Source organism: Diachasma alloeum, unplaced genomic scaffold (genome assembly GCF_001412515.2).
Source record: "Diachasma alloeum isolate Michigan unplaced genomic scaffold, Dall2.0 Dall_scaffold_00399, whole genome shotgun sequence".
NCBI lineage: Eukaryota > Metazoa > Arthropoda > Insecta > Hymenoptera > Braconidae > Diachasma > Diachasma alloeum.
Window position 1 is genome coordinate 268288 of NW_021680538.1, and position 13640 is coordinate 281927.

At 37.6% G+C, this 13640-nt stretch overlaps 2 protein-coding genes across 5 annotated transcripts in view; both read left to right on the plus strand.

Annotated features, from left to right (window-relative positions):
- LOC107041993 (ras-specific guanine nucleotide-releasing factor 1) overlaps positions 1-13640 on the plus strand; it is a 310250-nt gene that overhangs the window by 195691 nt on the left and 100919 nt on the right. The gene's annotated exons all lie outside the window — the stretch shown is intronic.
- The window catches only part of LOC107041995, an 8797-nt gene continuing 7241 nt past the window's right edge, over positions 12085-13640 (plus strand). For all 4 annotated transcript variants that reach the window (XM_015262841.1, XM_015262840.1, XM_015262843.1 and 1 more), the window contains exons 1-2: positions 12085-12195; positions 12455-12763. The gene's annotated coding sequence lies outside the window, so the exon portion shown is untranslated. The remainder of the gene's footprint in view (positions 12196-12454; positions 12764-13640) is intronic.

Here is a 13640-nt window from a genome sequence, read left to right on the forward strand (position 1 = left end):
ACATATATATATATATATATATATATATATATATATATATATATATATATATATATATAATCAACTTTGGTCATTCCACTGTGAGTCAACGCCAGAAGCATAGCTAGCTAGCTGTGAGAACGTTGCCGGTGCTCTCAGCTGACAGGCAGCCACGTGCCTTCATGTAAACATTCAACTGAGTCTTCAAAACCAGACATGAATGAACGTACTACGACTTTCGGCCTCACGATTGAATCATTTTTTTTAAATTATCTTTTCGTTAGATTAATACTTATATGAGATTTTCTATGAATGTTTCAATTTTTTTTTTGTCAACTCTTGAAAGATACGTTACGAGATTTTCCAGGAATGTTTTAATTTTTTTCCAACTCTGGAACAATAAATCTAGTACATACTCAATCATATTTACCTGTAAATATCTCAACAGGTATTTCCCTCCGATTTCTTTTCCAGAGCTTCACGAAGATTTTTTCATATTTTGACATAGTTTCATTGGATATCTACATTAAATCTTATAATAATTTCCTCAAAACCATTCTTCGTTCCATTGCCTCGACGCCCAGCGAGACCGCTCTTGTTTAGATAACACGTACGTGATTAAATGCGTGACCTTGACACCCACCGTAAGACGCAACCATTGAATATCTACCGTGAGATCACAGCCTTACCCGAAACCTCGTCTCGGTCCAGCGAGATCATTTTCGTTGAGTCAACGCCCCCCTCCCTCCACCAAGTCACAGCATTTCCGGCTTCGAGAAGGGTTGGATGTCCACCATATCACGTAACCACAAGACACCCCCCCCCCCCCCATCCGCCACCCGCTGCAAGAGACATGATCAGACTCCCCATCTGACCGCGCCATCTAACGGCCCGATTCCGAAGTAATATCCAGGATCGGCTTTGTTTAGCTACTCCTCAGGACTCCCAAAAAATAACTCAAACCCCGGTAAACCTTATAAATCAGGCCTCGCAAGAACGTTAATTAATCCTCAACAGAATCCAAAATTGCGAACCGTTCCGTTCAACAACCAATCGAGATGTTTGTCCACCGGGACGCTCTACCACGCATTTTCCCGATCCCTCAAAATCCAGCCCTTTGATCGGCTGGTTGCGACACGTTGTGACCCTAGGACCGCGCGATCTAACGGNGTTTTCCCGATCCCTCAATATCCAGCCCTTTGATCGGCTGGTTGCGACACCGACTCAATCTCTAATTGGAGGTACGTAACGTATGGAACCCTCCATACCGGAAACCCACGTAGTTGCCACTCTCCTCTCAAATGCCAATGAGACGGAAATACACAACATTTTATACGGCATAAGCCATCAAATATCATCAAATAATTAATATCAAATAATAAAATTATTCGGCCCTGTAAACAATAATCCGATATAATAAATTTTAATCAGATGAGTCCGCCACTTGAGCCGTCCAAATTCTAGCTCCATCAGCTGGCGCCGCTGCATGGTCGACCTGCGTAACTTCTCAAACAGCGGGAACGGTTGAGTCCAATTCGTAAGTTCAACCGCTTCATCAACGCTGTTCCGGGACCCATCTCAAACTCCAAACTCCCGAAGTTGACTAAAATCCTCCACCAGCTCCATCCAGCTCCAGCCGATGTGCTCCGATGAACAGCAGAATAAGGATGATTCGATACAAACAAATTAATTAGTAAAAAGTTCCAAAGATACCAAAATTCCGACTCTGGCTTCGCTCTCGAAGTGGCCTCTCGTCTGGATGATTGAACAGAACCGCAGAACGGTCGAATCAAAAATACTCTGTTACACTATACACGACACAACTTCCCCTTCCACTACCCCCAACTGATTTTTCATCAATTAATAAAAAATGCCACTATTTCGACGAAAACTGTCCTTAGTTACCCTATATAAATCACCCATCCGCTTTCCACCGATGCAATTATTAATTTAATTCGTTCAATATCTATCAATATATGCACATAGCAACGAACTAGGATGCATATTTTTCGCGTTTCCATTATCTTCTAAACGAAAATGGTTAGACATGAATCATTAAGTTGGCAGCGCAACTGGAATTCTTATTTTTCGCATTCCAGGAATTGCCAACAGTGTCTTACCATGGAGAATACAGGGAAGGCGGCCAAACCATGGACATATAATACATAGACTGCGGTTTCCCTATCCCTCCTGTTTATTGAAAAAAGCACGAAACGGACAGAGAGTATTGCGTTTATCGCCGGTTTCCTTCTCTGTCGAACACTGCCGAAGAGGGGCATAGTCACCATTGCATGGTGAACGTATCCTCCACTCCGTGACCGTTCTTGCTCCACTCTGAGAAATTTTCGACAAAGAGAGAAACCATCGACAAAACCGCGCTCCTTTTCTATTTCTTCCAGCCGCCACCACCCGAACGCGTAGTCTATGTATTATATGTGTATGGGCCTAACAGAGGCTGGTGGGACCCCTGAAATCATGTGAAGCAGCATATAGTTCACATTGTTTCCGATGGTGGCGGTAGTAGTCACTCGCGTAGTAAAACAAATTATTAGCATTATGAAGCCCTGAAAAATGTCGAACTAAGTGGAAAAACTCACGAATTCATCTTAGAAATCAAATCACTCATGAGCAGAATCAACGCAGCAGGCAGAAAGGTAGAGATCTGGTGGGTGCCTGGACACATGGGCATAGCAGGCAACGAGTCAGCGGACAAAGCAGCGAACAAAGCGAGATTAGAGGGTAAATTAATTGAATACAAATACAAACTAAGAGTTTCATACAATGAACTGGAGATTAATTTCAAAAAGCAACACAGAAAAGTAGTGGAAAAATCAGTCAAACAAAAGAGCATAACATATGGGAAACTTGGAGAAGTAGGAGGCACACACCCATGGTTTCTCAAAGGAGCACTGCCCAGGAGATGTATCACATTAATCAACAGAATAAGAGCTGACCATATATGCACAGGTTACTACCTATGGAAAATATAAAAAAAAGAGGACAGCAGCTGCCCATGTGGACATGATACCCAAGACCTTAACCACATATTTTGGTCATGCGACCTCACAAAAATAGAAGCAGAAAAACTCAAACAATTCATACAAACAGAAAAGAAGATCAATCCTCCATGGGAAATTACAAGTCTTTCTTTCTCCCAAGACACGGAATTACTAAAAAGAATAGCAGAATTTATTTACGACATCAATTAAATTATAGACCTCACGCACTCCAATCCGGACATTTGAAAAACCCCGCCCACTAACACAAGTGGCGACAAAAACACACTCGTAAGAGTATAATACGAAGTTGGCTGAGTTACCTCCGGTATTCCACAGGCCAGCTGCGAGAGCAGCACAAGGAAGAAGAAGAAGAAGCATTATGAAATTCATCGTACTGAGAATTCCACTCCCAGTCTGTGCAATAATTTGATAATTATATTAATTCCTTAACCAATATATGTAAATATCCTTGTAGAATATAAAAAAAATTACAGATGCACAGGGAAGAGAAGTGGATTAGCTTAAGAAAAAAGTTTCTAAATTTTAGAAACCGTGGTTTCTAACCTTCAGGTTTTTAAAATGTAGAAACGTTTTTCTAAGTTTTAGAAGAAAATCGTTTAAAATTAATGATTAGAATTGGGATTAATTTAAAACTAAAATATAGTTGATCTTAGAAAAAAAAATGTTTTCTAAAATGGTGAAAATTTGTTGAATTTTTGAGCGGGAGTTTTGCAAAACTGGGGTTGTGATATCCGGGGTGGGAGTTGTAAAGTGGGGGATTTTGCAAAGAGGGGTATTCTATAAAAGAGTGGGTTATCGTTGAGGTTATCCAAAAATATCTCCAAAACTAAGGGAGATAGCAAATTTTTATAAAAATTTGGCGGGTGGGGGTGACTGGGGGGGTGTGTTGAGAATTCGCAATCGAAAAAATTGAGTCGGCCTTTTTTTCAAAAATATCTCCTAAACTAAGAGAGATAGCAATTGTTTACCAAAATTTGGGGGGAGGGGAAGGAGGGGTTGTGTATTGAGAATTCACAACCAAAAAAATTGAGTCGGTGATTTTTTCAAGAATATCTCCGAAACTCAGGCGGAGAGCGAATTTTTATTCAAAAATTAGGAGGGGAAGGGAGAGGCAAGTTGTATTGAATTCTCGATATATACACCAAAAAAAAAAAATCTTGATTTAATCTTTTCAATCTTAATTTTAGATTATTATAAAGCTTAATTTAAGCTTTTCAAAAAGCTTAATTTGAGACATTGAAGAGATTAATTTGAGCACTGAAAAGCTTAATCTGAGCTTTTTAAAAAGTTTAATTTAAGCGTTGCGAAAAGTTTAAAATAAGATTTTTGAAAAGCTTAATTTATGCTTTTCGAAAAGTTCAAATTGAGCTTTTCGAAAAGCTTAGTTTAAGCTTTTCCATGTCTTAAAATAATATTTTTTAAAAATTTGAATTATATTATTGTACTATTTTTATCATTGTTATTGTCGTTGTTATTATTTTTTATTCCTGGAGAATCATAAATGTGTATTCACATTAAAGGTTTTCCAAGTGGTGGGACTCTACAAAAATGACAAGTGACCTTTTTTGTAGAAAATTCAATGCCCCACATCAAAGGTAGGGGAGGGCAGGGCAAAACGGAGCGGGAGGGCAAAACGGACCACGTGATTTTTTTTCTTTTCCTATTTCCATGAAAGGGTCTGGAATGTCAAATCAAAGAGCCAAACTGTCTGAAGGGGAGGCTGGAAGGTCGAATCAAGGACCAAACGGTCTAGACAAAAGGTTGGAGGGTTGAATAAAAAGGTCAAACGGTCTAGGGTTCGAAGAAAAAGTTTGAAGGTTGAATCAAGGGGCCAAACGGTCCAGATCAAAGGCTGGAAAGTTAAATTAGAGGCGGGAATGCCAAAGGGCCTAGAGAGGAGTCTGGAAGGTCGAATTTAGGAGCCAAACAGATTAGAAACGAGATTGGAAGGTCAAATCAAAGGGTCGAAAGGCGTAGAGAGGAAGGTGGAAGGTTGAATTAGGGGCCAAACGGTTTAGAGTGGAGGCTGGGAGATCGAATCAATAGGCCGAACACTTCAGGGTTCGAGGAAAGTGCTGAAAAGTTGAATCAGGGGGCCAAACGGTCTACACGGAGAGAAAAAGCAAGGAATTTTTGTGGTGAAATTCCGAGAAAAATTCTCGTGCTGTACTAGAATCGAGGTGCAAAGTGTCAGGCTACATAAAAAATAATGGATAACAGAATAAATTTTCTGTGAAAACTAATTGAAATTATACATTACCTATCCTAGAAAAAATGTAGAATAGAACAAGAAAATGTCTCTGACGGTACTAGAAAATGTCTCCCACGGTGCAAAAAAAATTATCTGATAGCACTAGAAAATTTCCCCCACGGTGGAAGAAAATTTCTGTGAAGATACTAGAAAATTTCCCCCATGGTGCAGACAATTTTCTCTGACGGGTAATAGAAAATTTTCCCAATGGCACCAGAAAATTTCCACCTCTCCCTCGCCCCTCCCCCTCTACTCCTCCCCCTCCCCCCCTACTCCTCCCCCTCCCCTTGCCACTAGAAAAATTCCGGTTCAACCTTTCCTTTATTATTATTTTTTTTGCAATTACTGCAAAATAAAAAATTGTTGCGGTGATGAGGGTTTGAAAATTGAACAGATTTTTGAATGCAAATTTCTTTATTATAATATTGTAATGCTTGGTTACATAGAACAAATTTGTCTTAAATTAAATAAACTTTTAGGGGCATTTTTTAGGGGCATTATTTCATCAGATCTAGAATACATAATATGTCTTACAAGTTCCATTTTTTTTTGAAATTCCAAATTTTCACAATTATACTTTTTATTTTTTATTTTTTCCCTACATTTCGGCAAAGTTGTGGATCGACTTTATTTCTTATTTTTTTATTCGGGATTTCCTCATTTTCGTTGTAAAATTTTCAGGAATTCTGTAGACAACATTAATTATACCAATAGAAATTATTTATTCAATTATTTTCTATATTTTTTTTTGCTAGGAGTCTACTCGAAGTTACAAAAAACATCTCTTGAAATTTCTAACAGAAATTGTGAAATTCTGAACCGAAAAAAAATAAATAAAATACATCTAGGGCTTTGCCCACCTTTGAATTGCTCTCAAAATACGCATTTTTTATAGCAAGAACCTCCAGAATTTTTCAATCATTGTTAATAAAATTTGCTATGTGATGCATTCACTAATTGAGAGAAAAAAATTTGCATATTTACGTAAGTGGAGAAAAGCTAAGAAATTCAATTGCTGGGAAGTGGCAATCGATTAAATAGAACAAGAGTTGTGAAAAAGAGGAAAACCCAAAAAAAAATCATCTCCCTAATACGAATTATAACAAAATTATAGAAAGATTCAATCTCCATTGATTTTCAGAATGGTGAAATAATATAGATAATTCAGTCACAGCAAAGATCTTTCGAGAGTGTCTCGGTGAAAAAACTTTGTAGAATGCAGAATTGGCGGGAAATTTCAAGGGGGATTCATCATTTATTACTCATAAATCTATTTCCCTTTTTTTCACAGCATAATACTTGAATTACGTACATTTGCACGAATTTCGGGGAGTGTAAAATGTCTTCGTCGTTCTTCCTGTAGAAAAAAAATTACTATCATAAGAGAGGCTTGAAATCAGTACCAAAGTAGAGAGACGTAATGAGTTGACTTTTCTACACTTCCTGGCTGTGCCTGTATGTTAGGATTCATATTGATAATTGGGTTGTTGCATACATTTTTTTTTCCCAATATGATAAAACATGAAAATTGTTTGAAAAATATTACATACTAATTTTTTTATTTTGAAAAAAATGATGAAATTCGAAAATTGGATGAAAAATATTAGATACATATTTTTTTATTAAGGAAAAAAATGAAAAATCAAGAAGTTGTAGCAAACTGAAGAACGTCGCGATTGTGACGTCACAACCCTCGACGTTTTCAATCGCCTATAGCTCGTCCATTTCTCCTTATTTTTCAAAACCAAAAAATACGTATCTAATATTTTTTATTCAATTTTCATATCCATCAATAAAAAAATTTCATGAAATACTCCCATTGAAAAAACGTCTACGCTATAACGTCATAATGCTTCGTAGATGGGTGTTTTGAAAAGTGAACGAGGGGATTGTGTCCTCAGGCATATACTGGGAAAAGTGTGTCATCGCAAAATCGTGTTCAGTTGGGTACTTTCCCCCCCCCCCCTCTCTATTTTTCAAAATAGATTTTATATTTCTAAGTACATGAATATGGCGACTCCCCCCCCTCCTCAAAAGCCCCAAAAATTCGGGAAAGACATTTTGTTTTTAGTCTAAAAAATCGCCGGATCGCGGAATTCCCTTCTGTAAAGTAATTTTCCATCCCCCTCTATTTTATAAAATGTATTTCGAGTTTCTAGGTGCAATTGTCACCAATTGAAATATTAAATAAACACAAGGCCTGGCGAAAATCCATTTTATTATGTCTCACTTAACCTTCTTCCTCCTGTTCTCATGCCTCAATCACTTATTATCAGTCCACTGTATGCAAACACACCAATATAGCAATTTATTTTTTCAATTCCGCGAAACCGTACTATCCATGAAAATAATTAGAAGTAATGCGAAATTGTAAGATTGAAAAATACACGAAGATTTTGAAGCCCATATCTGTACACTGTGGTTTATCGAATTTAAAATAGAAGGAACATGAAAATACTTACATGGCTTGTATAAACTGATGCTGTCCATATTTTTCACAAAAACTCAATCGTTTTCCACCAATTGTTAAATGATAATTATCAATCTCCACTTATAACAAACAGCTGGACCACGTGTATGTACGTAAACGTTGCGCAACGTTGTTTTGATCGAGATAATTCTCGCGTATGCTGGCGCACGGGGCTGGTGGGAGGCCAACATGGCCGCAGATAACCGAACCCCTACGACGATCCCCACTCTGACGGCTCCAGGTGAATATTGTTGGCAGCGTTGGAAAGAATTGTCGCTGAACTCACGAGAAATTTATTGACGGCACTAGAAAATTTCTCCAGCGAACTACATTTTATATGCGAACCATCAAGATTAATCCACCGAACCAACAACAAAATGTAAAGACTCCAAATTTTCTTGTGCTTTACTAGAATTTTTCTTGTGCTGTACACTAATTTTTCTCGTACTGTACAATAATTTTTCTCGTGCTCCATTACAAAAAATACTTGAATAAACGTGAAAATTTCTCCCTCAGATTCAGATTTTTTTTTCTTTTTCGAATAAAAAATAGGAGGACGGACGTTTGCGCCTCGTTTCTAGTGCCAAGGACCACAATTTTTCCCTGACTTTTCTCTCCGTGTAGAAAGTAGGCTTGAAAGTCGAATCAAAGGACCAACTGGTCTAGATAATAGACTGAAGGGCCGAGTTCAGGAGCAACCGGTCAAGACGAGAGGTTTAAAGGTCAAATTTAGAAGCGAACAGTGTAGACAAGAGGCTGTAAGGTCTAATCAAGGGGCCAAAGGCTCGAAGGTCAAATTCAGGAGGCCAAATGGTCTAGAAAAGAGGCTGAAAGGTCCAATAAAGGGGGTTAACGTGTCACCGCAAAGGCTAAAATGCTAATAAAAAACTGTTCAGCCTGTGGGGGTAGACTGTTTGGTCCCTTGATTGAAGCTTCCAGCCTTTTCTCTAAACCATTTGGCCCCTTGACTGCACCTTCCAGCCTCCTCACTAGACCATTTGCCTCCTTGATTCGACCTTCCAGCCTCTCGTTCAAAGCGTTTGGCCCCTTGATTTCAACTTTTAGCTTCTTAGTCAGGCCGTTTCACCACTCGATTTGGCCGCCAGCTTCTTCTCTAGACTGTTTGGCTCCTTAATTCGACCTTCCAGTTTCCTCTCTAGGCCTTTTGGCCTTCCAGCCTCTGATTTGACCTTCCAGCTTTTGATCTGGACCGTTTGGCTCTTTGATTTGACCTTCCGGGTCTTTCATGAAATTAGAAAAAGAAAAAATGAAGAAAAAAAATCACGTGGTCCGTTTTGCCCTACGGTTAGTTTTGCCCTACCCTCCCCTATTTTGACATTCCTAAATAAACCCAATAGCTTCGGGGATATTTACGATTTCATCAACAAAAAACCGAAGGAATTTTTAGCGATGCTCAAAAAACCGTTCTGAATGTCTCCGGACATAATCATGATAAAATAGTTGATACTTCTACAGAAGTCGACATTTTCTTTACAGAAACCGACATTTTCTCAACATAATATCTACGTTTCAATGAAGTATCTCTCAGAAAATAATTCAAGGCCTAGTCAAGTACAAATTCAGTTCCTTTACTTGGTTTGTAGCAAGAGCATTTATCAATGGAAACAACTTGATCCTCTGAAAACTTCTTGGTAGACTTGATTTCACCCCATTGCTGCTTCAAATCGGTGCAACTATATGGCATTTAATAAACCATATGTTGATCTCGTGCATGTTATTCAGATTGGAAGAGTGTTGAAAAGCAGCTAAAATGTAGATCGACTCTGGGTTGCGATCTTTCACTCCACAGATCACGATATGATCGGCTTCGAAAACCTTTTCCCCTTCGATGAAGGGTCGTTGTGTGTCTCCTAACAACTTCACAATATGTGTGAGAGTTACCTTAAATTTCGACCGATCAAAATCCATTCTGCTCCAAAATCATTCAGCTAAAACCGTTCTGGTCCAAAATGACGTTCGAAAACATGCCTTGATGTGCACCAGAATACCCAGCGATCTCATTGGTTGCCCCCTATAAGCAGTTCACCCACAGGCCACCGGAGCGCGCTGCCATCTACGTTGCGATCGCGATATTCAAAAACGTAAACAATAAAATGCTCAAACATGTCTCAAGAATCGAAGAGCTTTGAACAAGTGAAAATTCTTCTCGAAAAGTGTAAACTAGTGCATATCCTACATTTATTTGTGAGTAAGTGATATTTTCTGTTCAAATATTCCGTTTTCACGATGTGTCGAAGTGATTGAATATCGAGGAAAATTACTGAGAAGCTAACCTCCTTCCAATAATTTTTCAGCTCATAAAATTAACGATGATGTTTTATCGACTTTGACATCCGAACAAATCGATGAATTTCTCACACAAACGGAGTTATGTTTGGGCGAGAAATTTCATTTTAAAAATACATTCAACAGTTTTTTTTATAAAAGAAGAAGAAGAAGAAGAAGAAGGAAAAGCAGACAGTACAATTGATGAATTGGAACAACAGTTAAGTCAGGTTAGTGATTTTTTCCTTGTGAAACAAAGGGTAACGGTGGATTTCTTATTTTATTCCACATTGTATCACTTCTGATAATTGAAAATAATGGTTAAATAAAATATTTAGCACAGTATCACGGCTGTTGATTCAGCTAACGAGGAATCAGAAGACAGAAGAGGAGAAAGCGAAAAACCGCAGGTGAATAACCTTTTTTCCTGATTTTCTTGGTTATTTAAATATTTTTGTTACACATATACGTAATTTTCCAAGGATTCTCAGGCTGAACCTAGTACAGCTGAACAGGCTAAGCCTAGTACGTCTGAACAGGCTGGACTAAGTACTGCTGTTGATGCTGAATCACCTGTACCTGATAATCCTACACTCGATTTTCTTGGAGATGATGTTTCTACACTTCCTACCTCTATAACTGAGTCTCCAACAGTAGATACTGCTAATAAAGCTACGAGAAAGAGAAAATCATCGAAGCCATTGGTGAATGTCGAGAAAATAACTGAGAAAAGACGTCGATTTAATGAGACATTAGCAGCAATCATAAATTTGGTAAATTCCATTCATTTTAATATTTCTTTTTTTTGAGGATTGGTGAAGTGGTAAAACGTCGAAGTTCGTTTTTTTTTCTCTTTCTGGGGAATTACAAATATTATGATTTTGAAAATAAGTGGTTTTATGACACAATGTGAGGAATTCCAGCGGTTCGAAACAATGTCTCTTGACATTCTAGTCGCGAATAATTTTTGAGAAAAAAAAACAATCTCATTCATAATTTTCTTTAGTACATGGGTTAAAAATGTGATCATATCGATGATGAGGATTTGAAAAACGAAGCTCAAAAGAAAGTTTATTCACCGAGATAAAGGTCGTATTTCATTTTCCTTCTTGAATCGATTTTTTTCAGAGGAGAGCTTGATTCATGACGCTTTATCATTGCACAATTTAAATATTGAAAGAGTTATTATTAATTTTGAATCATTTTTAGGATCTCCGTCAATTTCTGGATGGTTGTATAGATGGGAGGGGTATTTTGAGTGCATACAAAGAGGATGGATATCTGGGTGACGATGACGTTAAATTACTTGCAGAGATTCTGGCCAAGTGGCTACCGTACCTGACTGTCTAGTAAGTTAATTCAACGGATTATGGTATTTTCATTACTACTTGGTCGTCTCATTTATTGTCATTGTTGTTCATTTATGTACAATCATTGACGCCTCATCCCTGATTCAATTTCATCCCATAATTTTGTCACTCGTTAATTTATCTTATTTTTTTTTACTTTTTCTATTCATTCACGATTTTCATGTCACGTTCATCTCTTACACCCATCCACGGTCAACAGTCCTACACCATACGAATACAAATCCATCTCCGATAAAATTCTAGCGGTGTTCCCAGGAGTCGTAAGTCACTTCCAATGACACGAAAGCTATAGTAAACTATTTGCCTTTCCAAATATTCTAAAAAATATTGATCCTTCTTTCAGAATATTTGGTACCACAAGGCCCAAATGAAGGGCCGAACGCACACAGCACCCTATGGTAAACTCTTCAACAAAGTTGAAAATGTTCGAGACTGGATGAGAAAGAAATACCTTTTATCCACCAAAAAGGACTCAGATGACGAAGATGAAGAAGACACGTATGAGGTTGACATGCTGTATATACTGATGGGTAATTTCTACAATTTTATTGATAGTTTCATTTTTTATTCATGAGTGATCATTTTGATTATTGATATTGTACAAAAATTTTCACAGCCAAAGCCCTTGAGGATGAATCTCTCAAAAAGACTCCAGACTTTTTGGTAAACAATCTAGAGCCTTGGGCTTTGATCGTTAGATATTGGAAACAGTCAAGAGAATTTCGTCTCAAATACGAAGCAAACTCATCTTCATCTTTGACAATTGCAGAGTACACAAATAAATACAAGGCCATCCGCTTGGCGAAAGGATATGAATTGGTGACTATAATTTATTAATTTTCAATTTTTATTTCATAATAAATCGATGAAATGGGATAGAACAACTTCACAGAGTTCAGTTTTTACTGAATACCTCGAAGTGAAAAGGGACTAGTGAATTTTTTGTGAATAACTTTTTTTTTCGGAGATATTTATCTAAAAATTAATTTCAAGTGATTCACCTGGTTCCATCCTGCACTAGTGTGTATCCTACAAAAAGCCCCATTATATTGTGATTTTTACACTCGATTAATTTCAGGTTTCGCTCGATTTTATCCATTTACATGAGGACAAAAGTGACTCGATGGACGCGAATTGGCCTCTTTTCAAAGAAAGGATTACTAAGTACATAAATAAACATAAGAAGAGAATAACTGAAAGCATTGGCAAAGAATTGGTGAAGGAATTGCTATGCAAAAACAAGAAACTTCAAGAGGATGGAAACAAAGTGCTAATATTGCAGTTGTTGGCGTCACTTTTGCCAGCAAAAGGAAAGGTCCAAATTGGGAATAAGTCTAGAAAGCCATCGATTGAGTTATGTCGTAATTCCCTCATCTACCACAGGACGGTATGTTCAATTAATTTCTATGATTCTGTTACGTCCCTACCTTGGCCACCTGATGGCGTTATATTAAATTTTTAACTTTACTTTATCGACTGTCGAGTCTTACCAGCAATTAGTATATAAGGCCCAATATTCAAATATCATTTTTCCAATCCAATAAAATAAGAAATTATTAATTACATTTAAGAAATAACACTCAAGTGTCCAGACCACATTTTTTCTTGAGAAACATTAAAAAATACCATTCCCACGTGATAAACGAAACCGAAAAACAGATGGATGCACACGTGCATCATAAACTTTTCAAAAAATCATAAAAGTCGAAATAAATATGTAAGATAAGTATTTTCATCCTGAAATTGTAAACCGAACACGGCGAACTCTAAAAATCTGAAAGTCATAAGTGTCAAGTGACATTTTCCAATTCTAACGTTCCGTGAGAACAGAATTTTCTTAAGAGTCAAAACGCAGCTGCACCCTTAATGTCCAAAAATCCAATCATAACTATCGAGGCTCCCCGCTTGACCCAAAAACCAACCGGCTCGCCTCTATCCTCTCCAGCATCCCTAATCAACCAATCCTACCCTCTGAAACTAGAGCGTGAACGCCCACGCGTGACCGCTAAGAAACCCTTAGATATTCAAATCCTTCCTTAGAGAAATCACTTCAATCTACAACTTCAAAGTGGAAAGTAGAAATAACTACCTCTTCCGATCTTATTCAAAACACTAAGTTAAACTTCTAGTTCAAGTCAAGTCCCGGTGAATATTCTAACTCCGAAATCCTATTTCCTAATTCAAGGTGTTCGGGACTCAAATCACAGTGTTATTAAAATAATCGAAGTCAACTGAAATAACCAAAATTGAAGAAATAAAAAAAC